Source organism: Toxotes jaculatrix, chromosome 16, assembly GCF_017976425.1.
Source record: "Toxotes jaculatrix isolate fToxJac2 chromosome 16, fToxJac2.pri, whole genome shotgun sequence".
In the NCBI taxonomy this organism is placed as follows: Eukaryota; Metazoa; Chordata; class Actinopteri; family Toxotidae; genus Toxotes; species Toxotes jaculatrix.
In genome coordinates this window covers 9,253,237-9,262,068 of record NC_054409.1, presented here as the reverse complement: position 1 = coordinate 9,262,068, position 8,832 = coordinate 9,253,237, and positions in this window count along the sequence as shown.

Here is an 8,832-nt window from a genome sequence, read left to right as displayed (position 1 = left end):
GTTATTATTGTAAGTGCGCTGGAAGAGATAATTGATTTTGATCTCTTGAGAAGGTACAGTCCACCAGTATAAAAGTGAGGAGGCTGTGGTGGCCAGGGGGCCAAAGAAAAGAAGCACAGCTCCTGAACACAGCTCCAGAATGTAGCTCCTGCTGTGGGCCTGAGTTTTAAGGGTATAACCAGGAAGGCAGTTTAGAGTGAATTCTTTTGTTGTGTATTACTTTGATTCTTCCTGAGAAGTGAGGGTTTTTTTTTCTTTTTCTTTTGCTTACTTTTCTCTTCTTGGTTGCCCAATGTGAATTTTTACCTTGGGGTTTCAGAGCAAGACTCATTTTGACAAATAAAATGTAATTGGGAACTGCTCCAGACTGCTGCAACCCATTGTTTTATACCGGGTTTCTCGGCCACCCTCACAATCCGTATCAGTGCGGACAATTGGCTCAAAACAGGAAAGCCGACAGAGGTGGGTGTGGGCAATAAACTGCCACAGAACAGAAACCCAAGAATGGCCATGGCTGAAAATAAGCTTCACTCACTATTACAACAGCTGAAGGCATTACTCATTTGTGCACTTTGTGTAAGTTCTCTCTCGAAGGCCAGCTGCTCTAACTGGGCTTTCCGTGAGTGAAACAAGGCTCCTCGAGTGTTCAGTGAGAATGTAAAACACCCCCCCCCCCCCCCCCCCCCCCCCCCACACACACACACACACACACACACACACACACACACACACACGTGACAGTCAAGGAAAGCTGTGCACACTTGGATGCAATGAAGAATCACCTTCCCCCAGGCAGTTCTGCAGCAACAGCTGGGGGAACAATATGTGCTAGCATCTGTCTTGATAGTAAATTCCAACCAGTCTCAGTCTTTAAAACCATAATCTTTCAAATGAGCTGATTATGTTTGAATTCTGTTGTTGTTAAAGTTGTGGTATAGGCCTACTGGGTTTGGTTTCCTAATCCCAAGACTGTCACAGGTAGAGACAGTCGGGGGGAGTGGAGAGCTAATGAGCTGCACCTGTCCACTGCTAGCCGCTGAAGTGTTAGCTAGCATCGCTAGAACTGATGTTATCATTGAACTTGGCTGGCTTTCTACACTTTCTTTTCTAACTTGGGTCTAAAATGTTCCACCAAGTGCTGCAGCATCTGACCTTATGGTTGGTGTAGGATTTGGTTCACAAAAAAGAAAAAAACAAACAAACAAAAAACGTCCATTTTTGGTGCTAGCCTGTTAGCATACTCAGTTAGGCCAAGTCAGTCACTTTGTGTTGCATTATCACCTATGTGGGCAGAAACCGACATTTGGTTCTGGAGTTGCACCCCTGCCCACCTGCACAAACAGGAATTATTCACTGGTTATTTTGAATCTGGTTTATTATGGCTCTGATGGCTATAGTGCACCTCATGCAATTTTACATGTTTGTGTGGTTAGTTGTTTTTTTATGTCTGCCTTTTGTAAATACAGAGGAGGCCTGGTAATCTTTTTCATGAGTAATATTTTATGGCAATATAACAAAATGTCTGGTGTGTGCGTCATTCGCAAAACCATAATTTTGTTGGTTGTAGGAAGCAGACTCTCGAAAAACATCAGGACATATTCTAAACACGATCAAACTGAATTGGTGAAGAGGGCCAAAAACAAGTGGTACACAAAAAAAAACTGCAGCCTCCAACATTACCTTGAACTCTCTAGAAGCTTTGGAAGGATTGTATTTTTTGTGCTGGGCTCTTGCTTTAGACCAAATTATAATGGTATGCATTATCCTGTTTCTCCATTACATGCCAAGAGTATGTTAATGAGGACTGGTTACAGTGGCTAATAAAATGGGACAAGATTATTGAGGAAAGGCATGAGCTGGTTGTCATACTGTAGATTTTTATTTGGATCTTTTATCCTCATTAAGGAGGCATCTTGTTGCCAGATGCCCGTAGAAGACTACCTGGGTGATGGCAAATCACACAGTACAATTAATAAGAAATAAGCCATTATAGACATTTTGATTTCATGTTGACATCTTCATATCATCTTTTAGCTTTATACTCTGTACAGCTGCAGGATATTTTTGGATATCCTTAATAACTGGTGTGGATTATGCTCAGTATTACAGGACCTGAATACATGACTGGAGAAACATACGCAGATGCTTCCATGCAAGTATGCTGCATGACACAAAGTATGAGCTATTAACATCATAGCACACTCATATTGACCAGGTCCAGCTGAGCTCAAACAAGATGGGTGGCTTGGAAAGAGCAAGGACTCACTAAAAGGTCTGATGAGTATGAACATGAGCTGAATTGTCAACCATCTGGAAATATACATATACTGTAGTGTATATATTATATAAGCGGAACTGGAAGCTTGTTGGGGAGATGACCTCAAACTGCTTTGGGAATGTGTGAACAGGATGTGAGCCCGACACACTCTCATCTCTTCACTAGTGTATGTGTGCTTAATTTCATATCATGTTTATTTATGGCTTTTGTGAATAGTGACCTCTGAACTCCACATCTCTCCCAGTATGTGCTGGGATAGACGCCAGCCTCCTGCAACCCTGAACAGAAGTGGTCTATGTTGAGGATGGAAGGATATTCATTTTATTTTTTACTTGATGCCAGTCAGAACTGCTGGAAAACAGAGGGACCATATAAACTTTTATGAACAGAAAAATGATGATACTCCAGAAGGACTGCATGCATTTACCAAAGCAGCCAATCATTATTTATTTGCTATACAAGATGCTTAGCCTTTGATAAAGTTTGCTGCGTTGAACCCACTGCTGAGGAGTTGGTGACCACTCTTTTTTCCCCCATTTTTTTAAAGGGTCCGTGTGTAAGAATTAGCCAACTGTGGAATTCATACACGGAGAATGTGAGGGAGAGCGGCTAGAGCAGCGGCATGAATACCTGAGCTGGAGAAAAGAGTGGAGGAATGTAACAGAGAGAGGACGACCAAAACACACGTTTAGTCGACTCACAGTTACAACTTCTTCATCCTCTCATGTTGGCTTGAGGGCACACTGGATGCTACAGTGACTCACACCTCTTTAGGTACAAAGTAGTATTATGAGATGGGACAGGCCTGGGGTTAGCTGGTTAGCATGCTAACTATATCTCTGCAACACACATTTTTGACATAACATAAAAAAACTATTATTTATTCACATTCTGCTGGTTGTTGAAAACACAGTTAATTCCCACAAAAAAAACTGCCATTTTGAAGGTTATATTGGGCCTACAATCAGTCTTAATTCCCAGCACTTCTTTGTAATTTTGAGCTTTGAAGTTCATTCTTGACCTTGGGAAGAGTGTGTGTGACAAGATAATCCCACATAGCTTATAAGGTCCATGTAGCTTTGTCTGAGCTTTTAACCACATCACACTGTTCTCATCGTCAAATGGACTTTGTTTAGGGGTCATCCTGTGACCCAAAAATGGAACTTCATAAAACAACAAATGGTCATATGCAGAGTGTAGGTGATCCCTATATATTCTTTTTATCATACTCTTAGCTTACTGTAGGATTTAGGAACATCTCTACATTGTATCTACTATATTAGGCTGTTATATTTTATGGGCTGCCCCAGTTGTTCAGTCACAGGATTCAATCTCAGATCTAATTTATCCTTAATATGCCTCCCTTAGGAAACAGCCCATTCATTTCATTGTGCTTGGTAACCTATCATGGAAGAGAACCCAGCTATCTGTCTTCTTAAGTGTTTTGGATTTTAGCAGATAATCAATTGTATGAAATTCCCTGGTTAACATCACACAATGGAGCAGCTCTTGCTGCTCAGGGAGATGACATGAGCTCACTGTGGTCGTCTTTCCCCTCTCCGGCTCCCGGTTCAACTGGTGTTGACTACAGAGTTTCTGCTGCTTGTTTTGAAACCTTCAAATGGAATGGATGGCCTAGACCTTTTAGGTCACTTCATAGAAAGCTATGAGCAATTCCACTGGGGCCTTAAGCTTTTGAGGCTGCAAGCCTGCAGAAGTGCCCTCACTGAAATCTGCAAAAGCTCATTTTATTCTTAACAGTCTCATTCCCCTTGGCATGGCTGTAGATGCATTAATGTTTGCACTGTGCATGTATGATGAGTTCATTTGAAAATCAGTTGCACTTAGTCTATTATTTTTGATTCAGCTTTGATTTATTGGGAAAAAAAACTGTCAGAAAACTGACTCCATTTAGACTCCATTTAGACTCCATTTAGACCTACCAACCTACCCTACTGACACCAAGACAGTTCTATTGATTTAAATAAAATGTGGTGTTATATGAAAAGTTTCCATGTTTTTCTTGTGTATTTCAATGATTCTAGTCACATTCTAGTCTCCCTCAAGAAATTCAGTCCTTAAGTTAATTGAGTCAACATTTAAATCACTTTGTAAGTGGAGAAATGCTCCAGACAGTCATTACTCCTGAGAGTAGCCAGAATGTCACAGGACACACCGATCAGCAGTGACATTAAAACCGGCAACTGGCCTGTGTATTTTCACAGGCCTTCGATTAATTTCAGTTTGTTATGAAGTTGTAGCATATATGGTGAAGCTGCTGCCAATATCTCAGGAAGTAGTTGGAGATCAATTTGTGTCTGAAATTGCAAAGTGTTAATTAGAGTATTAGGAATTGTCTGTTGAATATTCATCTGTATTTACAGATGGTTGTTGTTGTTTTCTCTGTTGTTGGAGTTACATATGGGAGAGATTAAGTTTCCCGGGGCATTTCTGCAAAAGTGATTGTGGCAGGAATACACTCCCTTTGACAATCCTTCAGCTGCTGGGCCATCCAGTGGGAGAAGGGAGGGAGAGGTGAGTTGATTGTAAAAGTTGTTTGTCTGTAATGCACTCAATAATTAATCTGTCATTCTGTAGGATCCTGAAGATGTACACTCCCTGTACAAGACATACCTACAGAATGGAATACAAAAAAGAGGGAGCAAGAAATGCAGTATTGAGCTGTAATGCTTTGATAAACAGCTTGTTAGTGGTAACAGCTAAATTTGAATTATATCATGCCTCACCTAAATGAACCTTTCACCAAACCTTTTGTATTTCTCTTCTTTCCTGGGCCAACTCCAGTAAAATGGCAAATGTGAAAATACACATTAATTAACTTTTAATTAAAAACATTATGTGGTTTCCTTTTCTATCAAGTACCAAAACTGAAATAAGTAATTCTCCACTCCACATTTGGAGAACATGGGGAAAGAAACATCACAGGAAATTAATTTACACTCATCCAGAATATTGGATCACAATCCTGTCCCTCGCAGCCCTGCCACCGCGGTGGTCAAGGTGCACTGGCTCAAGGTCATTATCAGGCTGCATCCCCACTGCAAGGGGCCATTTTTTTTTCAATTGGTGGCAATGTTATGTAGCACACAACATGCCAATGTGGTGTCATGTGCCCTGTCAGGTGCAACCCCCAGACCATGAAGGGCTTGAAATTTTCCTTTCAGTTGCCCAAAGGTGATTTCAATTTGAGCCCTGGACCTGTTCTGGAATGCGGTGTAAGTCTGTTGCCCTGTGGCAAGCTGAAGGCATACCCCCTGTCTCCATGAAGGATCCCATCATAATGACCTGTAAGACAATCAATAATTTTATGCATTCTATTACTAATAAAACATGCCCTTCCTTGCTGGTATTTTGCACATATATTTGAGTTCCTGAATATTCTTGAGTCATACACAGACCCAAGCTATTTTGCTTCAACATGACTGATCAAATGAGATCATCAGAAAATTGTGTATGAATGAAGGCTGGTAAATAAGATGTAAATTTGTATCAGAAACTGGCCAACGGGGCTACTTGGGTATGTCCCTGAACATTTATGCAGTGTAATCCTTTCTGGTCCAAGGATATGTACATATAGACGTCACACAGAAGAGATAATAACATTCACATCCCCACACACTTTATATTCAGCTAAACATTAGAACACAATTTAAACTCAAAGGAAAGTGCGTGCGTGACAGCTTGTTTTGCTATTATATCATATAAACTGCTGAGCTCCTGTTCAAGGGTTTATTCTGTTTCTACATTAAACTGTGAACACGACAAGCCTTAAGCTCCATGTCCGTGTACTGATGGTCATCTGCTGCTTATCAATGCTACATGGCATTTCATGAAAAGAGACTTTCTGCCCCAAGGCATGAATTTCAGATTTTTAATATCCGTATGTTGATAATTATCTGCAAAGTATCAGGTGGATTATTCGGTTTAGATTTATGCATCTCCCTTCATGATTGTATAGATAGTGTATCCTCTGCAATGGTTAGAGATGCTTTGTTGCAGAGTGGAGGCTGGAGATGTTGGACTGCAGATAGAGTCCATGCCCTAGCTTTAAATAGCTTTGTCTTCAGCAGTTTGAAGAATGAAGTTTACTGTCGCCCCCCAAACACTGTTGCATGGGGAGTGACAAGGTGAAAGTCATCTACTACATTCACTTCAATAAATCAGTTTCTTGTGTATTGGATGAATGAAATACTTGATTGCCTTCTAATTTATTCCCAGGTTTTTGGTATGTTAATTTTAGAATGGCACTTAAATAACATTGTGTGAGGAGGTATTGCTTTATGTCATCATAGCTTTAAAAGCAAGCAGTTGCTGGGCTCTGGAAGAGGTTGCAGAAAAGGCTTTTAATTTGAAAGCAGAGGAGTGGGACAAACCTTGCAGGCTGCATTCTCAGAATCAGTGACGCATGGCCAAAAAGCAAACATTTCCTTGGTTTCCATGGCACTATTTGCTCTTCCTGATTGAAAATTTAAAAAAAAAAAAAAGGGGGGGGGGGGGTCGGAAACAGGAGAAAGCATCAGACCACCAGTTGGCGATGATGGTATCAGAGATGATCTCAATGAGAACCCTGCAGTCCCCCAGTCAGGAGCAGATGGCTGAAGCAGATGATCTGTTGAACACCACTTCTGGTGTGTGTTGCAATCACAGTGATTTGACTGTTTTTGAAATAACTGGTGCTTACATAAAGAGTTGCCGTCCCTTTCGATGATGGAGTTTGGTATTTTAGTTTCTACCTCACTTCTCCTTAGCAGTCACTGACTAATTGCTCCAATAGCTATAATCAAAGTAAAAGCCACCTGGTGAGCTGCACTTCAAGTTGGAGATTATATGAGGTTATGAGTGATTAGGAGTCATTCCTAGAGAGGCATACGCATTTCTGAATGGCTCCTGAATGAAACCTTATATCGGAGTGTCAAATCTAATTAACATGCCTTACATAAAAGAATGATTTGTTAGTGAGTCAGTTATGAGCTATGAGGTTAGGCAAAGTTATTAGTGGCACATTTATATGAAGAGTAGACGAGGAGGTAGAGGAGGAGGAGCATGAGAATCAGACGGGTTGTTTTGTTATTTTCTTTCACGCTTTTGCCAATAAGAAAAATCTTCTGAGAGATGAAACAATATAAACCTAGGCTCAGAAGGGCCTAGCGCTGATTATGTTTTCTATTTCTTCTCACTCTGACATGCTCTGCCTGGATTTCCTTTCTCTTGAAAGCTGTTCCCCTTCATAGTTTCCGTTTTTTTACAGGTTTGAATTTTTCCTCTGCTGTATTTATTGTGAGCTCCATTGTAACGTACACAAAATCTGACAATCTCTCAAGTCACCATGACATTATGAAATTCTTTCTTATCAAATCTTTGTCTGAATTTTAGCTTTTCTCAAGTCTCTGTATTGTAATCCATTGTCTTGTTTGTTCTGTATGTGCATGTCTTTGCTTCAAAGGTTTTCACACATTTTAAACTGGCCCTCTATCATCCGGGTCTGGTAGATAGAGGCGATGTCTGAAAGTTACGATGACGGCAGTGTCATGGGAGCAGCTTGATAAATCTTACATCAGTGTATTTTGCTCATAGTTTAACATCTTCTTCCTTGGGCCTTTCTGTGGAATTGTCATAGAGTGCCAACTGTTTGGACTTGGGTCAACAGGGAGCTCAAGCTCAATGAATTATGCATGGTGTCTGCTCTAAGGCATACAGCCCTGTCTGTGCTGCCACTGGACATGCAGAGCCAGAGACGCAGACTGAGTTACGGAGATCATAGAGAACAGCAGCGGATAAGACAGATACACACCAAGGAGGGAGGGGAGACACAGAAATACAGCAGATGACACAGAGCAAAGAGATGTGCGATATGCATGAGAGGGAGACAAGATTTCTCATTTCTCACTGTGGCTGCAGTTAATTTAATGTTTATTTTATAAAACTGACCCTCACAATTACCAAGAGCCCAAGATGATGTATTAGAATATATTGTATTTTCTCTAACCAATTGTCCAAAATCCAAAACTGGCACCAGCAAATGACTGGAATTTTTTGCTGATAAATTACTTCATTGATTAAGTGATTATGCAAATTGTTGATTTATGTTGATTGGGACACCAGTCAATTTTTCTGTTTTGGACTGTTAGTCACACAAATCGACTTAAAAATGTAACCTAGGACTAACAGGTTAGCTGATAATGAAAATTGTTAGTTACAGCCCTTCTTTGGTTCATGAAACTGTCTACTGCTCTGGTCACCCCATTTACAACTGGCAACTGAGTGTAAAACTATCTGCATGGACAGATACCACTTGGAAAAAAAAAAATCTCTTTCTGTAGCTTGAGTCAACTGAACCTTTGACTCAAATGAGGAGGAAATAGAGTGAGACAGAGATGAAGACGATGGACCAAAAACGTCATAAATAATGGAAAGAAACCAAAAGTGAGTGAGATGTGGGCACCCGACAGAGAGGAAGACAAGATGAGCGAAGGAGATATGTAGTAGCAGGGGGAGATAGGTAGAGAGGTGTAAAAATACCACAGGGAGAGCCG